Genomic DNA, 22,791 nt, shown 5'->3' with positions numbered 1-22,791 from the left:
CCACATTGCCATAAGCCCAAATCTGATAGAAAACCTGAAAAGGAAAACACAAGCAATGAGTTCAGTCATGACCTGGCAGAAGATGACAAGGGACCCCACATAAGAAGCAAAATCCATAAATTACAGATTATTTTAGTCAAGGCTATTGCAAGAAACTTCCGAAGAACTGGACTGAGCCAGGGGACTGGCCAAACAGGAACAGAAAGTCAGTGCCAAATTGGCATTAACACCCAGGTGAAGCTGAAAGAGAGCACATGAAGGAGACCCTATCTCTAGCTGGACAGGAGGACAAGGTGACATTGCTGCTCCTCCAGTGCCTGCCTGCAGCAATGGACATTGACCTAGCCACCACGCTTCCTGCACATCCTTGCCCTAGGCTTGGCACCACTGACAGAGAGAGCATCAGAGATCCTTTGCCCCCACAGGCCAAGGGTGAACGATGCTAGTCATGGGGAAGATGTCCGCAGCTATCGCAGCATCTCTGTCACAACTGCTGGGGTGGACAGAGTTCCTCCTGCTGTGGAGAGAAAGCTCCAGAGCTCAGAGCAGGTCTTTCATTCTAAGATCTGGATAGACAGCTGCATTTGAAGGTCATCCCCTTACAAACGCCCTGTTCAGAGTCAGAGGTTGCATTCCCAACAGCCTCACATCTTTTATGCCCCCCCTACCTCATGAGGAGCCAGAAATGCTCCCATACAGCAGGGCAGAGAACCCCCACAAGCCTCTACCACCACCAGAGCTGATCCCCATGGCACAGCCCAAGGACACACAGGAACCACCATCACTCCCTCCTTGCCTCCTGCTAGGCTCCAGGGCCCAAAGAAGTGGCAGCAGAAGTGACAAGAAAGGAAAGACATAAGCACCAAGCTGCCCAAAACAGGGTGAGTGGAATCAAGGCTGATAGCCCAGACAAGCAGGCATCTAGAATGGAGTTAAAGGACAGATTAAAATTTAAAAACACCAACAAAAAAACCCCCCACAAATCACAAAATGGAATTCTTACACTTTGACAAATGTGTAGGGAATTGGGTTCTTTTAAGCAAATGTTTGGCAGATGCATGAATTATTTATCATTCAATATTGTGTGATTAAATGGAAAACTGAAGATGTTCACAGCTTGCTTTCTGCAACTTTCCACCTCTTGTGAAAGTCTCCCCAAATTCTTACAGAGAATAACAAGTGGGTATTATACTGAGCCAGAAGGGTTCAAAGAAACTTCCTTCAATTTGCTGCTCAGGGTTCAAGGTCAGGCTCAGACTTAATCCTCTAGTTAAATAAATACTATGGCAGGGACACATCGCTTTCAGGAAGGTCTCGCTGCTGCTCACTTCTTCCCTACACATTTTAATCCTCTTGGCAATTTTGTCCCTGGAAATCTCTCAGTCCTCATGATAGGAGACATGTGACCCCTCTTTACAGAATGCATGAGACCAAGGAAGTCTCTTCCTGTGGCAGCACACTGTCATTTTGAGACTAAGCCCAAGTCAGCATAGGATCACCCACACTGAAGTGGGGAGGTCACGAGGAAGGACAAGAGAGCAGTGGAAAGCAAGACAAGACCTGGGGGAGTTGCACCACAGGTCTCGCACCTGCAGCTTTAGCAGTACTTTTTCCTGGTGTAACAGGACGATCAAGTTGTGCACAGCCCAGATTAGAAGCAGGCACCAACTTTCTGTTGCAGGTACCTTAGGCTGAAAGCAGCCTGAAGAGGAAAGTGGCTTCCTCAGCACCTCAGGACAAGGTCTGCAGCAATAAACAGCTGTCAGAAAGGTGGAAGAATGATAGTAATTAGTCTCTTTAATGCCAATTTCAGCCTGATCTTTCACACTTAAGAAAACTGTTACAATGATTTCCTGATTTTCAGAGGAGCTCATTAAATAAGAATTAGAAACAAGATAGTATAACAGATAAGAAAATTATTTCTGCAAAAATATCCTGCCAAAATCCACTGCTCTGCATCTGCACTCCTCAGCCACCCAGGCTACCAGATGTGCCCCTGTAGCATCCGTGCGGCAGCCAGAGCACCGTGCCAGCACACATTGTCGCCAAATGCACCATCATCGCCATCAACCACCACCACCTGAGCAATATCATCCTGCCTAAACACAGGCTTCTCTGGCATGTGGAAGAGGCTCCATCCCCAAACCTTCCCACTCCCCAGAAATTCCTGAGCAAACACACTGGGGAGAAAGGAAGGAATCTTGGTACCACAGAAATTCAGGAACCTGAACTGAATGTTGCACAGCCTCATCCCCCAAACAGGAAGCAAATATGCTTTGCTAAGATGCAGCACTGCTCAGAAAAATCCACCACAGTTGGCAGAAATCCCTGGTAGCTGAGTATCCTACACAGGTAGCAGATTTTAGTCAAGCCTATTTGAAAGTCTGCGTCTCCAGGAGGAGCACAGCAAGAACTGAGCCACTGCACACCCCTCGGGACTGCCCCAGAGATCAGAGCCCTGCTAGGTTCCTCCTTGGGTCCCTAAGGCTGCACTTTGAGCAGAAACAGGCCAGTAATGAGTAGGTGTTCTTGAGAAAGGGCACCAGAGCTTCACAGACCCAAAAAGGCCTCTGGATGGTCACCCAGGTAGAGACATTCAAAGCAAAGCCTACCTTCCCCTCACAAAGCACAACCAGGAGGAATTTGACCTTCTTGCTGGGCCAGGGACCTACAGTCTGGAGCAGATGGGCCAGGTCTCTAAGCAAGCAATCCTCACAGTACACCATTCACCAATGAGCTGTAGATAAAAGGCTTTCTTCAGCCTATAACAGAATAAAAGATTACAACCTCCTTGTAGGCAACTTGCAGACAACAGCAATAGGCTAAATTTTGCATTTGATCATTAATGATAGATGCATTATTTATTTGGAATCCTTTACTTCATTCTACTAATTACATCATCACTACTAGCTTCTGATGATGCACAGCACTTGGAGTCATGTCCCAGGAGTCAGACCCTGTCCAGAGCAACATGAACCACAACTTCCAGCACCACAGCTCGGCAGCATAAGTGCTATTTCACTTCCCCAGGAAAAACAGGCATGTTTTGCCAAAAGCTGCTCACTGCCTTGCAGATACCCCAAAGTCATGTATACTCCGGATGGCCAACGTTTGGCACTCCTTCTGCATGCTGCCAGATTTCCAGAGGGAGCTGGTGAAGCCAACTATTGTCCCCCAAGGGCTCGCTTGGCAGATTCAGAAGAAACTGGCACAGCTCTCGCATTCATCCTGTCCCAAGCCCTTCTTGCACCCGCAACCCAAACTCCCTCCTGCAGGAAGAGGCAAACATCACGAGTTTGTGCCAAATCCATCCGCCAGGTCAGTGCTGGCCCAGCACTCATGGCTCCACCAAGCAGTCCTCACTGACGCTGCCAGGGCAAACAGCCCAGTGAAGAGAATCTGCATGGAAACTGTCCTCCCACCAGAGCAGAGTGGTCCTTTCTCCCCCTCCTTGCCACAGCCCTGAACAGTTCATCTCCACCCCTCAAGGCACACAGCTCAGGGGTGGCGACGAACAGAGCTGTGCAAGCAAAAATCAAGCAATGGACAGAAGAGGGCAGAAACCCCTGTCCCCAGAGGGACCAGTCCCTCAGGAACGGGGCTGAGTCAGGATGGGAACCCCTGGAGACAAGGTCAGGGAGGCTGTCTCTCCTGGGCCCTTGTGCAGCAGAACAGCTACACATGGCTGCACTACAGACAAAACTTCATTTGAATGCAAAATCAGAAGCTTTTAGCATCCTGTCTGGTAGAATCAAATTTTTATATCCTTCTGTGCCCGGTAAATTCTGGTCACAAAGAACAAGAAAAAAGGAAGTAAAAGCCTTAATAAATGCTGGAAGAGCAGGGAGCTCACACCAACTCCCAGCCCAGCATAGCTCCTGGATAATCTAGGCAATAGTTTATTTTTCTCTCCAGTATCATTTTCCCAGCTTGATCTCCACTGTTGCAGTATGATGGTTTCACCCCATTAGCCTTGCTTAAAAAAGTGATCCCAGGACCGTGAGTGTTATTGCCCACATAAATCAGGAGGCTTTGAATACAGAGTACCTTTAAATAAACAGCTGATGGAAGTGAAGTTCCGGGATCATTATTAATAGCTTTTCATTTCTGTGTCCGCTGTGCTGTGACATTCTTTCCCAGCAGAAGGCCTCTGCTTCCTATCCCCAGTACATCTGATCCCGTGAGTCCTCCAGTCAGAATGAATGACTGTACCATTGTGTTAATTGCATAGCCCATTCCACAAACTGAATACTAATATTAACTAGCAGGAGGAGGAGAGTTTGCACACCAGGAGCGATGGGACAGTTTGAAGAGAGGCATGCCAGCCCCACTGCCTTCCCCAGTGCACAGAGGTGAGGAGTGCTGGTCCTCTTGCCTCCCCTTAAGGAAGGGCAGATCCTGGCTCTTCCAACACACACCAGTAAATGCTACAACATGTGACAAGGCCCTGCTCCATTTCTGTCCGGTCTGCCCAGGGAGCGTGCCCTGTACTGGCCAGACAGACCCAGGCTTTCCCTACTCTGCCAGCTCCATCACACTTCTCACATACGCCCCACAAGCAGAACGATGCCTGCCACTCTCCGCATTGCAAACAGCTCCTGGCTGAGTCCAAAGGGACACAGACCCTTGGAGAGGCAGCCACCACAGAAGCAGCCCTGTCAGTACTTATAGGTGCTGTTCAAAGACTTTACCTGGCCAGATCCAGTTTATTTTTCACTAGCATGCCTTGCCCAGGAAGGAATCACTCTCCTCCTTGACCTTCAGCTATTAGGGGCTCTCCTGAGAGCTGCAGGCAGGTGCATAGCAGCCCAGAGCAGAAGAGAGCTGCCACAGGCAGATCTAAGGGCAGCAACAGCTAACACCAGAGAAAGGCAAATCACTCATTCCCCTCTCCGAGGGTGATGAGCCTGGGATGGAACTGGACACCTCATCAAAAGGAACCTTGGCCACCTACTCTGGGAGCCCCCTGCTTTGCTGTCTGCTGCTAGCACTGACATACAGGCGCTCCTAGTCTGGATTCCCAAAATCTTCATGCCTAGGACCCAAGCAGAGTTGCCAATGCAGCTGCTGTGTCAGCAAATTACATCATCCCCCAGGTCTGTGGCTCAAAAGAGAGACCAAGTTTCTCCTTTGTGCAGATACAGCAGGAAAGATCCTTCAGAGCTCAAAAGAGGAGGAGATGGTCCTGCCGGGCCAGTCCCAATACAGCTACCAACGTAAGCGTAAGCAAAAAGGCTCCACAGTAGCCAACAGTGCCCAAGAAGAGGCTGGCTTGGGCTTTACAGCCTCCCTGCTCTTTCTGCCCTTTACTGCAGAGAGACAAGAACTGAAGGTCCTGCTGCTACACCCCACCCCCAGTTTAATTTTACTGTTCTTGAGTAATGACAGTAAAGAGAATACACAGGGTAAGCAAATATGCCAAAATGGCCTGTTGCTTCAGTGACCTTTTGCTGTGTATAAATCAAAAGGGCTGCAGACAGCAGCAAACTCCAGAACAGGTGTTGGCTTTTGGTTTTACTGCCTGCTCTCTCCCAAATCCAGTTCTCAGCAAGGAGATTCAGAACACAAGCACCGACACAGGCATAACAAAAGGTTCACCTATGAGAGCGCCAAAGTGGAAGCAAGCATCAGAAAACTGTGGAGTGTGGCTGAACAAAGCTGAAAGAGACCACTACAGAGAGGATGCACATTTCTTGGAGGACTTCAAGAGGAAAAAAATTAAAGTGTTATATCTGTCTCCTGATTTCAGAGTCCTTCCCTAGCTAGAGTCTGAATCATTGATATCACGATGGACTAGCACAGCAGAGCCATGTCCTTTTGACAAATCAATGAGAACACCCTAGGTTTCTGGATATGATTCTGGCAAGCCAGATACAGTACTAGCCTTCCCTCTGCAAGAAACTCTGGCCACTTTGTCAGGTAAAAAAAAAAATTTGATTCCTCCTCCACCCCCTCCAGCACTGTATTTGCAGACTGTGGACCAGCATCCAGCAGTCACATAGGACCTTTAAGCAAAGAAAATGTAGTGGGCACCACATATGCAAAACAAGACAGCCTCAGTGTGTCACTAGAAATGCTGCTTTCCAACCACCAGGCTTCAGCAACCCATTGAAGCATCAGCTCTCAGCAGAGGCCAAATGTGCAAACTGCAGTTGAAAAGGAGAACATTTCTGAAAGCTCAAAGCACGTGAACACAGCAGACTAGAATGGAATCTGCAAGTAGCTTCACTTTAATGTCACTACCAAACCAATGGCACAATGAGGAAGGGACAAACTGGGAGCTCTGGGAACAACCACTGCTAAGGACAAGTGATAAAGGGACATTAATTGGCCAATTCCTCAATCAGGCATAAGGGTTCAGGTCTTTGGTGTAAAACTCCATCAGACAAGACTGGCATCCTCACTTCTGACATTCCAGGATGGACACAGGACACAGTGTGGGGTTTTGTACAGGTCACATTTCACAATCAGGCCCTTTGCCTGTGCCAGTCCTGGCAATAGCGAGACTATGAGAATCTTCTCTCCCCAGCACACAGGCTTTGAAGGGTCTTTCCTGATGTATCTCCACAAAGCAGGGACCTTGGGGCCTTGTATGTAGGTTCTAATGTTATTATTATCAAAAGGAATAAAGAGGGACATGGTGAAGTAAGAGGCAGCAAAGCAGCCCAGGGAACAAAGGGAGAAAGAGAGAGCAAGAGAGAGATTATAGTAGCAACAGGGAGGACAGAAAGCAAATGGTCAAAGTGCATGGGAAATAATAGAGCCAAGGAGAGATATGCATACACGTGAGCAAGTAGGATCATACTGGAACACGTGAGTATGCATGCACGCAGGAGGGGGCACAGAAACCCACGTGGGCAGGTGCAGTCATTTGCAGCTGTGAGTCCTTCAGACCCACTGCACATTTGCAGCCCTGCACTGCTTCAGCAAGGGGTCTCCCCTAGAATGCCCCAGTGCACATGCAGGACTCCTGTGACCTAATTCATTCCATCCAGCACGCAGCCCAACAGCCACTCGGTACTGGTGATGGCGAAAGATCTTCACAGCCAAAAAAATGGAAACAAGCTGGCTCTGAGTACCCTTCACAAGGAGTGCACACCTTTTCCCCAAAGCAGTTCCACGCTTGAGAGGGGGAGAACTGGCAGCACACATGTACACAGACACGCTCCCGCTTTCCCACATGCAAATATGGCTTTCTCTGGCTTTGTCATCCTCACATGCTTCGTCCATTTGCATCCTGCTCTCTCTATCACTACATTGCAGACCCTTGCTGTCTCTCCACTCAGTCCCTGGGCTGTTTCACTTCCTTCTCCCTCTCCACACTCTTTAGCTCATTTGATGACAATCACGTTAGAACTCATGCACGTAGCCCCAGAGTCCCTAGTGTGTGCCCACGCAGGAACAGGTCCATCCAGAGCCCTTCTGCGCTATTCCCCTGCGTGCCACCACATCACTCTCCAGGGCCTCATCACTCCTAACACCACGGGAGGTAAACATTGGAGTGGCTGAAGCCAACTAGGCTGAAGCCAACTAGGCTGAAGTCAACTAGGAGCACTGCAATGCAGACAAACGTGCTCCTTTCTGTCCTCCCCTCCAAATAACCACCCCTCTCACGCTGCTGGGCTAGCAGCGGTCTCAGGCAGAGTTTGGGCATCCAAAGCCAAGTGGTGTCCAGCCAAAAAGCCATTCTCCCCCATGTTGGACTTCGAGCTGTGCACATCTCTTGCCACCCACCTCTCTCATCAGACCTCACAGTGAACTGAGGCCAAAACTCACACCTGAACTGTGAGTCACTGTGATTCAAAAACAGAATAACAAGACACAGCTGCCCTGAGCAGGGCTCATACCAAACTTCTGAGAGGTTCAGGACTGAGCCAGACACAAGCACTGTGTCTGTCCAGTCCTCGGTCCCCCATCATAGGATGCACCAAAAGCGTTAGCTCATGAGACAGCTTTCCTCATCTTGGTGCACAGAGACACAGATAGACCTCACATACAAAAACATATAAAACATATAAACTTAACAAACACTTCACGCACCAGCTAGAAAAGGAGAAAGAAAAACTGTCATTGCTATTTCTAAATATACTTGGGAGGCACCAGATAGCAGTGATGGACTAGATATAAAAAAGATAGAGATGAGTCTCAGTACCAGCCTTTGATCGCTTACAAGGGAAATGCACATGCCGCCTTGTGGAAGCCAGGACCAGACATTGTGTCCTACCTCTGCTTAAGCCCAGCTCAGCTGTGGTTTAAAGAAAAGGCCTTCCAGCCTGGTGCTTCATGGTCCCTCCCTCTCATTTCTATTTCACAGCAGACAGCTTTTCACAACCAGGACAGTGCTTGGTATAAGCAACACAGACTCAGCTGCAGGATTTTCTGGTTCTGGGACAGCCTAATGTTTGGAAAAGTCCTCCCTAGAAGCACCAAACCTGACTGGAGCCTGTGCCCAGGAACTGAAGGGAGATATTCAACAGCAGCCACAGCCCCCTGAGAGTGGTCACAGGTCAGATCCTGTCCTGCCAGCTCCACCACTGTGATGGACTGAGGCTAATTTACACCAGCTCAGCTAGCAGCTCACTGCACACATGCAGCCCTGCTCTGTGAGGCTTGCTTTCCAGCACTCAGTTGTTGTCTCTCTAGCTTCTCACGACAGAAAGCATGCCTGGCAGCACTGGAGGCAGTGGCATGCCTCTGCCCAGGACAGTTTGAATGTGCCTTTGCCATCAGATCCACAGGGCAGAGGCCACATCTCCCACTGTGTGCCCAAGTCTAACAAGGGCTCTTCAGCAAAGGGCACCAGGCACCTTCCTACAGTGCAGGCACCCCAAAGGGGCATGCAACAAAAGGTGTTTAACAGTCCCTGTACTGGGTCTGGCTGGGATGGAGTTAATTGGCTTCACAGCACCTCATATGGTGCTGTGTTTTGTTTTGTGAACAAAACAATGCTGATAACACTTTAATGTTTTAGCTATTGCTGAACAGTGTTTGCAGGGCATCAAGGCCTTCTCTGTTTCTCGCTTGCCTCTGCCCCCCCCCCCCCCCCCCCCCAGTAAACAGACTGGGAGTGCACAAGAGGTTGGGAGGGGACACAGCCAGGCAGATGACCCAAACTAACCAAAGAGATATCCCATGCCATCTAACATCATGCTCAGCAATAAAAAGGGAGAGGAGTGACCTCAGGGGGGTTAGCCACCTTTTGCTCAGGAACTGGCTGGGCATTGATATTACCCATGGAAGGTGGTGAGTGTTTGCCTTTGCATCCCTTGTTTTATTTTCTTTCTCTCTTTTTCCACTTCTTCACTTACTAAATCATTTTTATCTCGACCCACAAGTTTTCTTGCTTTTACTTTTCTTTCCCTCTTCCCTTGTTCCACTTGGAAGCGGAGGAGGGATTGAGCCAGTGGCTGTGTGATGCTTAGCTGCTTACCGGGGTTAACTCACAACATTCTCAAAACACTTGGCAGCACCACTGCTGGCCACATTCACTGCCAGAGCAGGGGAAGTCAGACTGACCCTGTTCCGAATGCATTAACCAGAAAGCAGCAGCCATGGCACAGTGAGAAGCTGCCACTCTCCTTACACAAGGCTTTGAGCCTCTCAGTCCTGTGATGTGAGCTCACATCTCCTGTCCTGGAGCAGCCCAGCACCACCAGCTCATCTGGCTGCCACAGCCTCCCAGTGAAGCACCCCCCACCCATCTCTAATTCACCAAAGCATGTCAGCACTCTAGATGCAAAACCAATTCAAGCCTGAACTGATGGTTCCAGCATCCTTCCCACCCAGACATGAGTCTCCCATTGCACAAAAATGTAAACAGCTTTTTCAGATAAAGTCCGTAAATGCTCACCTGTGGTTGCTACTCCAGCTAGGGAAGGTTCAGTGCTTGCATTTCACTTCATGCCTCAATCACTTTGTGGTACCAAGGAAGGGAGCAGCAGCATCTGCCAGCACAACAGTCAGTCCTCTAGGCAGGACTAATGATATCACATTCCACAACCCCAGCTCCAGCTCACAGGCTCTTGTCTGCCTCAGCTAATCCATTGCCAAGTCCTGGGCAAGGCAAAGCAAGGCCATGTCTGCATCTGCAGAGTCAGCCACAGTCCCTGGTCACTCATCCCACAGTCTGTGGGGGCTCACAGTTGCGGCCCTGGTCCGTTGCGCGCCTATGGCTTGCCCACTGCCCACGCACCCAGCTGACCAAGGTGCTGGCATCAACCTCCGCCATACCTGCCACGGAGGCTGTTCATGTCTTGCGCATCCCCCAGAAGCTGGGCCAGATCAAACCCACCCAAGGGTTCACCTGAGAGATGCACTTGGGTGACAACGCAGACAGGAGGGATTTGGGAAGGACACGGTCACTTCTCAGCCTCAGTGAGACTAGCTGAGACATTGCCCAGTGGAGGATCCTGGTTCTAATCTCATCGCTCACAGCACCTTTCAAATTAATTCGTTAATTGGCACGTCAGGCTGCGCATATGAAACAAGGATGCATGGCTCCCTCTGCCGGCATGTGGCCCGAGGAGGAGCCCCACGCCCTCTCTCCTCTCCAAAAGCCAGGGAAGAGCCAGGCCTGCTCCCCCCAGCCTGAGCTGCTCCGGGCGCCGAGGGCTCGGGGCCAGGCCCTGGGTGCCAGCCCGGCCCCGGGTGCCAGCCCGGCCAGGGCTGACCTCGCACCTCAGCGGTGGGCAGCGCCCCAGCAAGTCCGAGATCTGGCACGGGAAGATTCCCCAGCTCCTGCACTGCGGTGCAGGTGAGGATGCCCAGCGAAGGTGCGCCCTGCCTTTGGATGGTATTACTGGACCAGGAGTTTTATTGCAAAAAATATCATGCCCTTGGGGAACAGCCCAGGAGGGCTGTAGCAAACAGGGGTTCAGCTGACTTTTAAAAGTTTAAGCAGGAATGTAATTTCTTAAGGACTCCACTGATGCTCAGCTATTCCTACCTGCCTGCTATCAAAAGGTTCAGCTGTATTTCATAAGTGGGAAGACAGCTAAGCTCAGAAAGCTGGTGAAGTCCAGCTCCTGAAGGAACCCCTCACCTGTATGTCCTCGACCTTCTAGACTCCGGTGACAGGGGAAACAATTCCCTTTCCCACACATGCACAACACCGCACATGCCTTGTCAGGGCCATAACAACAGGGGAGAAAATGTGTTTTCACACTGTAAAAAAAATGGAATAGTGAAAATCCGGAAGGATCCAAGGCTAACTCTGGAGTTTGGTACCAGGTGGGGGGGACAGTGTCCCACCCCAGGTCAACAACCTTTTTGCTCACTTTTAGTATGTGCCCATCTCAAACTGCTCCTCTCTAGACAGGGTGACAGAGTGCTGGTTGTGGAAAGGAGGTGGCCTGAGCTTAGGAGCCACTTTTAATGACAAGGATTACTGAAGAAACAGCATTTTGGGGATTTGGGATTCTGGGAAGCAGCTGCAGTAGGAGCATGAGGAGATAATCCCAGTGTGACAGACAGAGAGGCAAGGAAGCAGGACTGGAGAAGGGAGTGCAGCATCCCCAGGCACACACAGAAGCTACTGTCTTGCACAGGGCATCCTGCACAGGGGGAACAGCCATCCCACAGCAGAAAAAGGCTGCCAGAACAAGGGCCTGGCCCAGGGCTCCCAGCACCCTTCTGTCCTGGGATGGCCAGACTATGAGGGTTTCTAAGCCTCTGGAGCAGCCAAACCTTTATCTGTCCTTCCTGACTCTGGGCCACAAGGGGACTCAGACCCAGAAGAGCTATCTGCCCCACAGCCTACGATCAGGAAGCCCAGGCTCCCCAGCCAGCTTGCAGCCTCCAAGCAACCTGCAAGTGAACAGCCAGCACTGAGAGGAGCAGACCCAGGACAGGGCCTGGGGGTGGAGGATGCATGCCCCAGGGTACCCAACTCCAGTGCCTCTCAGGTGGGCACAGGGCCTCAGACCCTCCATAAGCTGGGGTCTCCCTGCACACAGCTCTAGAGTGCCAAACCATAGGGAAGGGCAGCAGTGGTCAAGAAAGAGGATCAGAGACAGATGCATGCCACCCACAGAGGCTGTGCTGAGTTCCCAGGTGCTGCTGTGCAGAGTGCTGGCGGACAAGGCTTCCCTGGCTGCCCCCACAAGCCTGTGGCTCCAGCACACAGGAAAGGCTGCGTGCTGTAAGGCATTGGATACAGCTCATCTGCAGGAACGAGCTCTCTCCTGCCAGACCAGCATCAGGACCATACCACACACTCCTTCTCTGACTCAGTTTTGCAATCAAAACCTCAGGGAAACGCTAGCTTACCAAAGCAGTGTTTAAGTCCCGTGCTTGCTCCCACAGCTGCTGTATCCAAATATCTGACATCCTTGCTCTGCTAGGATTACACACCTTTCCCCATCTGTGTGCACATCACTACCTGCCTGTACCCACATTCACATATAGGCTTCTGCTAAAAGGAGTTCAAAGCTTTTGAGGCTCCGTTTATTGCCCAAGATGTTTCTATGGCGACTCCCTTCACACCCCATCATTGGCTGCAGAAAGCTTCTGGCCATCAACAGCTTCAGGTGAGTTGAGGGCCTCAAGCTTCAAGTCACCTGCAGTTGTTAATGCCACCAGCTACAGTTAATTAGGAACAGATTAACAAAAACCCACCTGAAGTGGCAATGGTGAGTGAGGCAATGTCAGCAAGTAAACAGGAGTGATCCCATGTCTTCTTTCCCTTGGTGTTCTCTGGAGTACTGTAGCAGGGAGGAGCAACAAAGAGAGGTAGGGGGTATCTGCGAAAGGGTGCTGGACGAACAGTTCTGCTTTCATGATTCCCTGGAAGGACTTCCCAAAGAGCAAGGCTCACATAGCTGCTGTAGCCAGAGCACGGGACCACTTCACCCCATGCAGTAGCTGGCCCTGACACACTGCTTCCCAAACCAGGGGCAGGATGCTCTCAGTTCTGCTTGGTAAGCACCTGGCTAAATTATTCTACAGGGCAGCTGTGGATCCGTGGCTGTTGCTGACAAGCACCAGGCCCAGCATCACCTCCATTGCACCCACAGCTTCCATCATCAGCCAGTCAGGGCCAAATTCAGCACAGGTGACGGCAGTGACAGAGCATGTGAGACAGGCAAGGTTGCTCTCCGGTTGTGGAGCAGACCCTGCACACAACAGTTTGATAGTAGTGTTAATAGGCACTTTGCCCAGAGTCTCAGTCCTGCAGTGTGTCAGCTAAGGCATAGCTCTCTCACAAGAGATCCAAAATTAGGAAGGGTAGCACTGAGTAGAGTCAAGCTGAATGAGCTCTGTTTGGCTTGTTTTTCCAGGCTCACTGATGGCAGTGCCAGAGCCAGAGTGAGGGGCAAGGAAGTGAGTAAAAACAGGGCAGCAGAATGTGGCACAGAACGCAGAGAGGAGGCAAGTGCAGATTTCTGGCAGACAAGAGAAGCAGGGCAGGACTGGGAATCCAGAGAAGTGCTGCCATTTGCTGAAAAAAATGTAATGAGGTTCCAATGAGTATTATAACCTCCACTTGTGTTTAGTGAGCTACCCTGAGATGGGGCACCCAGCAGAAAGGAGACACTGCCTGAAAAGCACCTTGATTTTCAGCACTGCTTGTAGGTTTAGGAGCAGTGAACGATCCAGTCCAAACCGGTCCCTTGGGCTGGCTGCCTTTCCTATGCGCAAGGGTGCAACTACCCCCACTCTCAAGAAGAAAAATGCGGGGGCCTCAAGCTTAGCAGGGTCTGTCCTCCACTTTTTGTTCAAAGAGGCCTTGTAGGACCTCTGGGGAGAAATGCCTGACAGCACCAGCGCTGCCTCTATCCCCAGCTGGTACCAGTGCGCACACTCACCACCACAGTGCACCGGTGCACACACTTGCTCACCACCCCAGCGCTTCCCCACACCGCAGTGGGGGCAGCAGGGCACTGGCGGAGAGGCTGGGTCAGCTCAGCGAGGAGGCGGCAGAGCGGGCACTCTGAAAGCCGAAGTTTGAAGATAAAAGCCATGCCCAGCCCACTGAGACACAGGCAGCCCCAGATCAAACCATGCACTGTGAACAATCTCTCCTCATGCTTCCGCCTCCTAGTAGTGTCATGTATCCCCGTTTGCCTTACGTGCACCACCTAATCTTAACAGCAAAGGGAGCTCTGCAGCTGCAGCGGGCTCCACACCCGCCTGCCACCTACCACATGCCAATGCCCAATGCCCACGGTGTCCCACAGGCCCTCAAAGGAAAAAAGAGAAGGGGCTGTAACGCTGTCAAAGAGACGGAGACATCCATTTGCAGGGAGAACTCAAACCACACTGCAAGAGGATCAGAGGAACAGCATCACCAAGAAGAAAACTCACAGCTTCCATAGGAAAAGAAAGAACCTACATCCACTGCAGACATCCTGGCCAGCCTTGTGGAATTAGGGAAGGCACTGATTGCTGAAGAAGGCATCCACTTCTTTTGCTACCCAGACATTGCACTGTAGAGCCAGCACTAAAGTGCCATCCAACAACCCTTCCCCAACAGGATAACACAGAACTATCTCCTCTCAGCCGCAGCACAAAAGGCAATGAAAAGAAAGAAAAAGGAAGGAAACACAGAGCCAGACTAAAGTAAAGTCTGGACTAGTCTCTGTAAACAGGGTTGTTGCAAAGGATAAGACTGAAAATTAATGTAATGTCCTGTATTCTTTTTACAGACTTTGCAAATAATAAAAAGTGATGATTAAATGAAAAAGAAATTGTGAACTGGGAGGATGGGTCTCTGCAGTGGCTACCGGCAGGAACAGAGAGCCCTTCCACTGCCCCCTCTCCACAGCTCTCTGAAGCAGAAACCAACTCACAAACTGGATGCAACTGCAGATACAGATGCCCCACAGGGCTGAGCAGGTAGTGAGCACCCAACCCATGCTAGGTGAACGGGTGAGTCCCAGTCCAAACCCCTGAAATGAGCTCCCCATATGCCAGCTCTGCATGGGAGCAGGGAAGGCTGATAGGCAGCAATTTGCAGCCCAAACCCAGCCACAAAGCCCCAGCTTTTCTGCTGGGGCAGAGCAGGGACTGTGCTTCACAAGCAACACAGCTCACAGGGACACGGCAGGCATGAGCCCTGCAAATGCTAGAGTAGCCAAATCGAAGGGGCAGAGCTCTGCACCCTCACCTGCTGCCCAGGGCACAGCCACACACAGACATCACCCAAGGACAAGGTAAAATGGGGGGAGTCCTGCTAGCTGGAGAGCAAACAGCAAGTGCCAAGGGTGCAGGGCAGGGCGCTCTCAGGGCTACAAACAGGGTCCGAGGCAAAGCTGGTTACATCCCTCCCCATCAGCCACCCTTGCCTGCAATGCAATGCCATGGGATAAACTGGTGGTAGAGACAAAAGAGATCCAGCAAACAGCAAGGCACTGTACGCCATGGCCACCTACCACCTCAGGCAAGGAATCCTGTTGGGACTCACACCCACCTAATCTTTACATGTAATTTTTAAAAAAAGCAGATCACTCAAAATGGCCCATGCCTCAGGATATGTGTGGACTCATCTGCAGAGAAGTGTCATTGCTTGTAAACCCAAACATAGTTGCATAACCACATAGTTAAAAGATAACGACACAAATTCATACACGGTTGTATTCTTATGTACAAATACTGTTCAGTGACCTGATGTTGAAAGAACACAAGTATCACCGTACTATTTCTTCTTCAATCTGTTTTTCTTTACTTTTCAAATATGGGCTTTCAAAATAAAAAAAATAATTATTTGAAAAATATGTAATTATACTTTAAAGGAATAACTAACATCAGATCAAATCCCACCTGAAGTCCAGTTTTGTTTCAAAACTGTTTGTTTTGAATTGTTCTATGACAACAAGAAACAAGATTGTTCATAGAAACAAGATTGTTTCTATGAACAATCTAATCCTTCTAACAAAATAAAGTGCATGGGTAGCAAAAGGGGTTTCAAACAAACAAACATTTCCCCACAATATTTGCACCCAAATTTTACTACTATGGGCTAGTGATTAGGAGCACGAAAGTGAAATTTGCTAGGAAAAAAGCCTGCTAGATCAATATCATTTTCAAAGTGAAAAAAACCCCAAAAAGCTGATCAGACAGTATACACAACAAACAGTAAATTATGACCCTATTCTGAGAATCCTTACACACAAGCAAGGAACTATGGATTTTTCAAATATGCTATTGCATTTTAAATCATGAAAATATCATATTATTTGATACAGAGCTAGGAAAAATAGAATTTTAACTGTTATTTTTAACTCACTGACAGCCTTTTCATTTTTATTTTTTTTCTGGAGACCTGCTAGCTTCTTTTGAAAGAGAGTTTTAAAATTGACCTTGTTTCAGTAGCACTCCTCTGTCCTAGGTATGAAATCACCATATCATATTATAAAGTGTCAATGCACCAAAAAGCAAAGGGCATTTTTTTAAATTTTTTTTTTTTTAGGCAGGAACAAAGCTGTCTCTTTTTACCTATGAAACAGCACATACTTTTTCTTTCACAAGCCCACCAATTTCAACATTGTATTATTCAGCAACCAGCATTTCACACTGAGACCAAGCCTCACTTGCTCTGACCCTCACCTCACTGGAGCAAAGAGGTGTATGCAATACAAAAGTCAGTACAGAATCTGGGCCAGCTTATTCAGATTTTAGTGGGCTCTACCCTGTGCTGCACTCAGGGTATTGTCAACATTTTCAGGGATTTCACCAATGAGCAGCAGAACCACCCTTTGGCCTCAAACACAAACACAGTATCAGTACAGGAAAACCATTTCCGACTCTTGTTTCCATTTCCCCCTGCTATGTGATACCCAAAGCCAGAGAAGCAATTTATTTTCAGCATTTGAAAACTGATGTACCAGGATCATGATCTCCAACCCTGATAATTGTTTGCTGCAAATACTCCTTATCCAGTGCTCATGAATGAGGTGGAGAGCATTCACCTCATAAGGGAAAACCTGGCAAAGCCCAAGCTCTGTCTGAGCTGGACACAAGATCTACAGGTACAGAGACCGCAGGCTTCAGCCCTTCTCTGACCATTAGGTACTCTGAAGAGACAGAAACAGGTCCCAAAGAAACAGTCATCATCTGAGATTTCCTTGGTGGCATGCAAGACTACGGTATTGGCTGTGGTTGCAACGCATGGTATTTTAACAGCATAGTACCAGCCTAGTAGCAGGGACAGAGAAGCACATCTCCCCGTTTATTTCCCCTGGCCATGCAAGCAAGCTCTGGAGAAACAGAACTCTGGTGGAGCCACTCTTCTTAGCCCTCTCAGGTCCAAAGGCTTCCCTGAGAGGTCTTACATCTTACGAAGTTATGTCTTAACTCTGAGCCTGCCTCTCCTTGCTGCTATCTACACCATCATCCCTGTAACTGGTCTTGCTCATGCATAAAATGAGGTTAGAAGAAAAGACAACACAGATCTCCTCAGACTGTAAGGGATGTTACAACTGTCAGCAATCAAACAAAAAAGAGAACAGAGGCATCTACTGCATCCCTCCTTCCCCTGCCGGCACCATGAGTGACCACAGGAGCCTGGCTGCCACAGGATGTGCTCCCAGGACACTCAGCAGGACGCATGCAGCGCTGGCATCTCTAGGCCTGGACAAGCCGCTGTAGCTGGGCATGCAGGAGGAACAGACGTGGCTGCAGCACTTGCTCCCAGAAGGCCTGTGCACAGCCATTTGGGAACCACATTTTAAATGAGGAAAGTGCTAGTTTTAGCACAGTTATTTTTAGTTTGTTGTTAGAAAAACGTGCGTCTGTAAAGAGAGATGTTACCTTGCCTGCTGAAAGGACTCGGGCAGGACTCCTCAGGCATCTCGGTTGCACGTTCACACACATCCCCGAGCAAAGCCCCTGTGGTAACTAGCATGAAGGGCTCTGGTCTCAGTAAGAAAAACGGGGAGATAGCTCTGGGGTAGGAAGGAGCCCGAAGAAGATGTTTTAAGATACCACCGGTTTGAAAAAGAGCTGCAGCTCTTTCAGCACCCGAGCGCTTTAATGGAAGGGTATGCTGAAACCCTGCTGCTGACAGAGCCGGTGCTGGAGCCCTGGGTACCACACGCTAGGCACCCCGGCAGCGATGCCCAAAGGGGCATCAAACCTCCGGCTTCACCTGCCCTCCAACACCGAAGCGACCCAGCGGTCGCAGCCCGCGGTCCCGGGGCGCCCGGGGGCAGGGCCGAGTCCGCACTCACCTGCGGGGAGCGCCAGCCGCGGCCCCGCCGAGCGGCAGCAAAGTTTGCGGCGCGGCGAGGGACGGAGAAGTTGGGCTCCCCCGCGATGCCCGCCCCGCCGCCCGCCCAGCCCGCCGCCCGCGCCGGCTCTTACCTGGGGCGGCGGCCGCGGCGGCCCCCCCGCGCGGGGCGCTTGGCCTCCCGCGGCATCCTGCGCGGCACCTGGGCGGCGCGGCGCCCGGCACGGAGCAGATCGCAGCCCCGGCAGCCGGGCGCGGAGCGGATCGCAGCCTCGGCGCCCGGGCGCGGAGCGGATCGCAGCCCCGGCAGCCGGGCGCGGAGCGGATCGCAGCCCCGGCAGCCGGGCACGGAGCGGATCGCAGCCTCGGCGCGGCGGGCAGTGCGGCGCCCCGACCGGCGGCGGCGGCGAGCGGAGCCCGGCTGCTGGCACCGGGCGGGCACGGCGCGAGGCGGGGCGCGGGCGGCGGGGTGTGTGGCTGGGGATGCATGTGCGGCGAGAGCCGCCTTCCTCCCCCTCGCTTCCTTCGCTCCCTTCCTTCCCTCCTTCCCCGCCAGCCCTGCCCAGCCCAGCCCAGCCTCTGCTGGAGACTCTGAGAATGCAGCGCCGGGTCCCCGCCCGGGACCGGCCCCGGGCAGCCGGCCCTGGGGACCTCCCCTAGAGACCGGCCGCGGGGACAGGCCCTGGGGACCCCGCCGCGGGGACTGGCCCGCTCCGTGCCTCGGGAGCCGGCTCCAGGGCCTGCCCCACCCCAGCCCTCGGGCCCCGGCCGGCCCCGGCCCTGCGGACAGCTGCCTCCCGCGGGCTGCCGCGGGCCCCGAGCGGGCGGGGGGGCGCTGCCCGCCAGGCGGGCCCTCTCCGCTGCCCTGCGGTGCCGGCAGCCCTGCGGTGCCCCCGCCCCGGGCACCCGCGTCGCCTCCGCTGACCCCAGTACCGTGCCTGCCCGGGGACCCCGGGGAGCGGCCAAGGCCAGCCCGGAGGCAGGGAGCGAGCCGCGGTGCCGGGGCGCGGGGAGCAGACCTCGGATCCCCCGGCTCAGGCCCGGCCCCTCCGAGCACCGATGCCGGGCGGTGCCAGGGGCCGAGAACGCGCGAACTGCGCGTGGGAGCGCAGCGCTGGGCCGGGGCATCCAGCAGGTCAGGGAGACCCCAGTCCGCCCTTCGCCAGCCCTTGAATACGGCCAGATCCCGATGGCCCAGCGGCAGCTTGGCAGGGGCTGCGGTAGGGGCTCTGGGCATGACGGGTAGGCTCTGGGCACCACAGGGGCTGCGGCTGGGGCTGGCAGACCCCCTCCTGATGTGCACCTGGGTGGCCATGGCAGCTGGCATCCTCAGGACCCACCTCGGGTCTCAGGTGCCTCCTCCAGAGCCCTGCTTGAACCACGGCAGGCACCATCCAGGCTCAGCAGCACTCTGGGGCTGCAGGGGCCACCAAGTTTACAGACCACTCTGGGCATGATCAGGACAGATCGAAGGTGGAAGCAGGGAAGATGCTCAAGGCTGGTGAGGCTGCAATATAATTTTGGGACAGATAAATCTGACCATGCAAGGCAGGGTTTAACCACAACTGAGGCAAACGGCCCCCAGTGGGACATTTTCCAGTCTCCACTGTCCCGGGTCTCACGTCTTACCTGGAGAAAATGCTCTCCTGCTTCCACAGCAATCTCTGGCATCGGGCCTTGGAGTTTGGCCCTGGAAGGAGCACAAGGGAACACCAGAGAAGGGAATGCCCTGTTGCTCCACGTGTGCACTGCCAACAAATCCTCTGCTTGGCCAATATGGGCCAAGAAACAGTAGTAATCCAGCAGCAGGTTATCCACAAACCACCTGGGTATGGTGCTTCCTGCACAGGCAGGTGGCCTGCAGGTCAGGGAGAGGTGGGTGGAAAGCAAAAGAGATGGGTTTATAACCACAGCATGAATCCAGGAGGAGTGACTCCTCCTTTCCAGGGCCAAGAGACGAGCAGGGCACAGATCCAGCAGCAGGCTCAGGCAGCTGTCCTCCCCACCTTTGCACTGGCTGGCACAAGGCTTCCCATCCTCATACTACTGCATGACTCCCACCCTCACAGGCCAATGGGGCCCTGAAGAAGACCTAGGAAATGCTCCATACCAGCTCCTTCAGACATGGAAGCATCTAGAAATGTCCTCAATCTCAGGGTGAGAGCAAGAAACCTCCCAGCTGCAAGCACTGCTGCCAAAGTAGATCCAGCTTGTGCCTGATGCTCTTGTAGGGAAAGGGGCAAAGCCTGGAGCACAGCTGCTCCACCGCTAACACTGTCTGCAAACAGAGACCTTGCTCAATGCCAATCTAGCCCTAGGACAGCTGCTAGGCTCTTGTGCCAACATTGACACAGGCACTGGGAACACCCAGATCCTTTCCCTGGGACAGCCAAGAGGCTGCCTCTCACAGTGCAGTGGCAGCACAGATGGAGCTGAGCCCACCTGGCAGAAAGCATCCAATAAGCTGGTGTGATACCGGGTGGAGATGGTTCCAGCACTTGTCTGTAGTTGTGGTGCCCTTTTCCAATCTGTTTTTGCTAAGTCCCCCTTACCCTGGAGCCAGGGAAGGTTTGTCTCTCCTGCCATCACACCCTCTCCCGTGTCACAGCTGCTCCATGCCTGATCTAGTTGAAGATGTCCCTGCTCATTGCAGGGGGGTTTGGACCCTTTAATGGGGTCCAACCATCTAATTTAATGGGGACCCATTTAATGGGGTCCAACCACCCTTTAGATGACCTTTAAAGGTCCCTTCCAACCCAAACTATTCTATGATTCTATGCCCTCTTGCTGCTGCCCTGCAGGGTGCTGCTAAGGCCAGCCAGGCCTGCCCCAGCCCAGCTCCCAAACAAGTCCCAGAGGGCACTGTAACAAGGCATGTTATGACAGGCCTTCCGTGAGACCTGAAATCAGCAATGCTTCAGAGTATGCCCACGTCACGCAGTAGCACAGGCCAGGAGCCACCCCATGTGCTGTGGGGAAGGGATGATGGAAGATGCAAAGCAGGACAACAAGGACCACCTGTGACATGACCACTCCCTTCGGGAGCGGGGCTCCCCACATGCGCGAACACTGAACGCAGCCTCCACAGCTCTGTCCTGCAGCCGCTCACAAAATTTGACATATCCCTTTCATGTCATGTCTTGTATTCTCAGTGACAGAAGAATGGATGGGTTATCCTTTGACTTTGCTGCCATCCCCTTTATCTCCATGGGAATTTAGTCTGCATCTGGCTTCTCCTTTCCCCTTATTCCCACCATTGCTTTATCCCAGCATTCAAATAGCTCTTTTGTATTTCTTAGCTCTCCTCTACCTGCAGCACTCTTCCCTTATTCTGATATACTCTCCTCACCTCATTGAACTCCAGGCCCCTTTGCTTTGTTATCTCCCTATCTGTCCCTTTCTTTCTGCTAGTGACTTGTTCCTTTTCTTGTTGTGATTTGCCTTCTCTGCTCTGTCCCTATCTATTCTCCTCATCTCTTTTTGCTCCTTCCTTTTCCTTTTCCCAGTCTTTGCACCCCCCCCCCCCCTTCCTCTGTGTGCCTTTGTCTGTATGGAGTTGAAAGTTAAAAGCTTTTCCAACTTGATCCTGAGCAGCTTTCCCTTGTGCTTTCATCTTCACAACATATTTGTAAAACTGCTCAGACTGAAGAGCCATGACATGACCAACTAAAGAAATATCAGAAAGAAACAGGACTCCCAACGTGGGACGGAAATTTGCCTTCTCCAAGAAAATCTCCCTGGTTCACTAGCACTGAGGTTCTCTCTCTACAGTTCCTGTAAACATGACATAAAAACTGTTTCCTCTTCCTGGCCTCATCCTCCTCCCTGGTGAGTTCAGTGCTGGGAGGGGCAAACACAGGGCTGCCCAAGAGCTCCCCATCATCTCCTGCCAAAAAGTAGCCATGACCAACCTGCTCTCCCTCCCCTCTCACTAGCAGCTCCCACCAGGTTTGTCATTCCTGCTGTATCAATCACAAACTGCTAGCCAGAGGGAAGAGCTGATCACACCAGGAAAGATGCTCTGGCTCTTGTCCAGTCCTGCTCCCTGCTCCTCCTTCATGCAAAGATGGCAGAGACCTGGCAAGCTCTCCCAGGTGATGTGTCACCAACCCCTCTCAGCTGCCAAAAGGAGTTCTTTCTTACCACTTTCTCATGTGTTCTGTGCAGGGTCCAACATTGTTTGGGGTAGAGCAGCTGCAGACAACAACTTCAGGAAAATCCAGGGAAGAAGTACTTTCGAGCCACTGCTTTCTTGGTGCTCTTGTGCAGCCTGTGCTTTGTAGGGTTCATGTGTGAGCATAGAAGTATGGTCGATCTTACCTGTGACCAGTGGCAAGGAATTCCAGAGTTACCAGTACAGATCTGTGCGGTGTCACATGGAGCAAGTCAAAGTGCTGTCTGCTTACTTGGAAATTGTTGCTGAGAAGCCCATGAATCCTAGCTATTCTCACAACTCTACGAGAGATTAATCTCGCTAAATCCTCCTACTTCTTCCCTATTGGAGAAACAGATTCAGCACAGGACAAGCTCTGTGACTCACCTCTCTGTTGGCAGAGCCAGCTCCCATTAATCTAACTCCCTGTCTAATGTCCACATTTGGCTGGCAGGCAATCCATCTCCAGTCC

The 22,791-nt window shown here is 51.8% G+C and overlaps 1 protein-coding gene across 1 annotated transcript in view; it reads right to left on the bottom strand.

Annotated features, from left to right (window-relative positions):
• CDH22 (cadherin 22) overlaps positions 1-18,591 on the bottom strand; it is an 87,783-nt gene extending 69,192 nt beyond the window's left edge. The window contains exon 1 of the mRNA XM_072879385.1: positions 18,301-18,591. The gene's annotated coding sequence lies outside the window, so the exon portion shown is untranslated. The remainder of the gene's footprint in view (positions 1-18,300) is intronic.
• Positions 18,592-22,791: the final 4,200 nt, after the last annotated feature.

This window comes from Ciconia boyciana, chromosome 14 (assembly GCF_034638445.1).
Source record: "Ciconia boyciana chromosome 14, ASM3463844v1, whole genome shotgun sequence".
In the NCBI taxonomy this organism is placed as follows: Eukaryota; Metazoa; Chordata; class Aves; order Ciconiiformes; family Ciconiidae; genus Ciconia; species Ciconia boyciana.
This window is presented reverse-complemented; position numbering and strand designations above follow the sequence as displayed.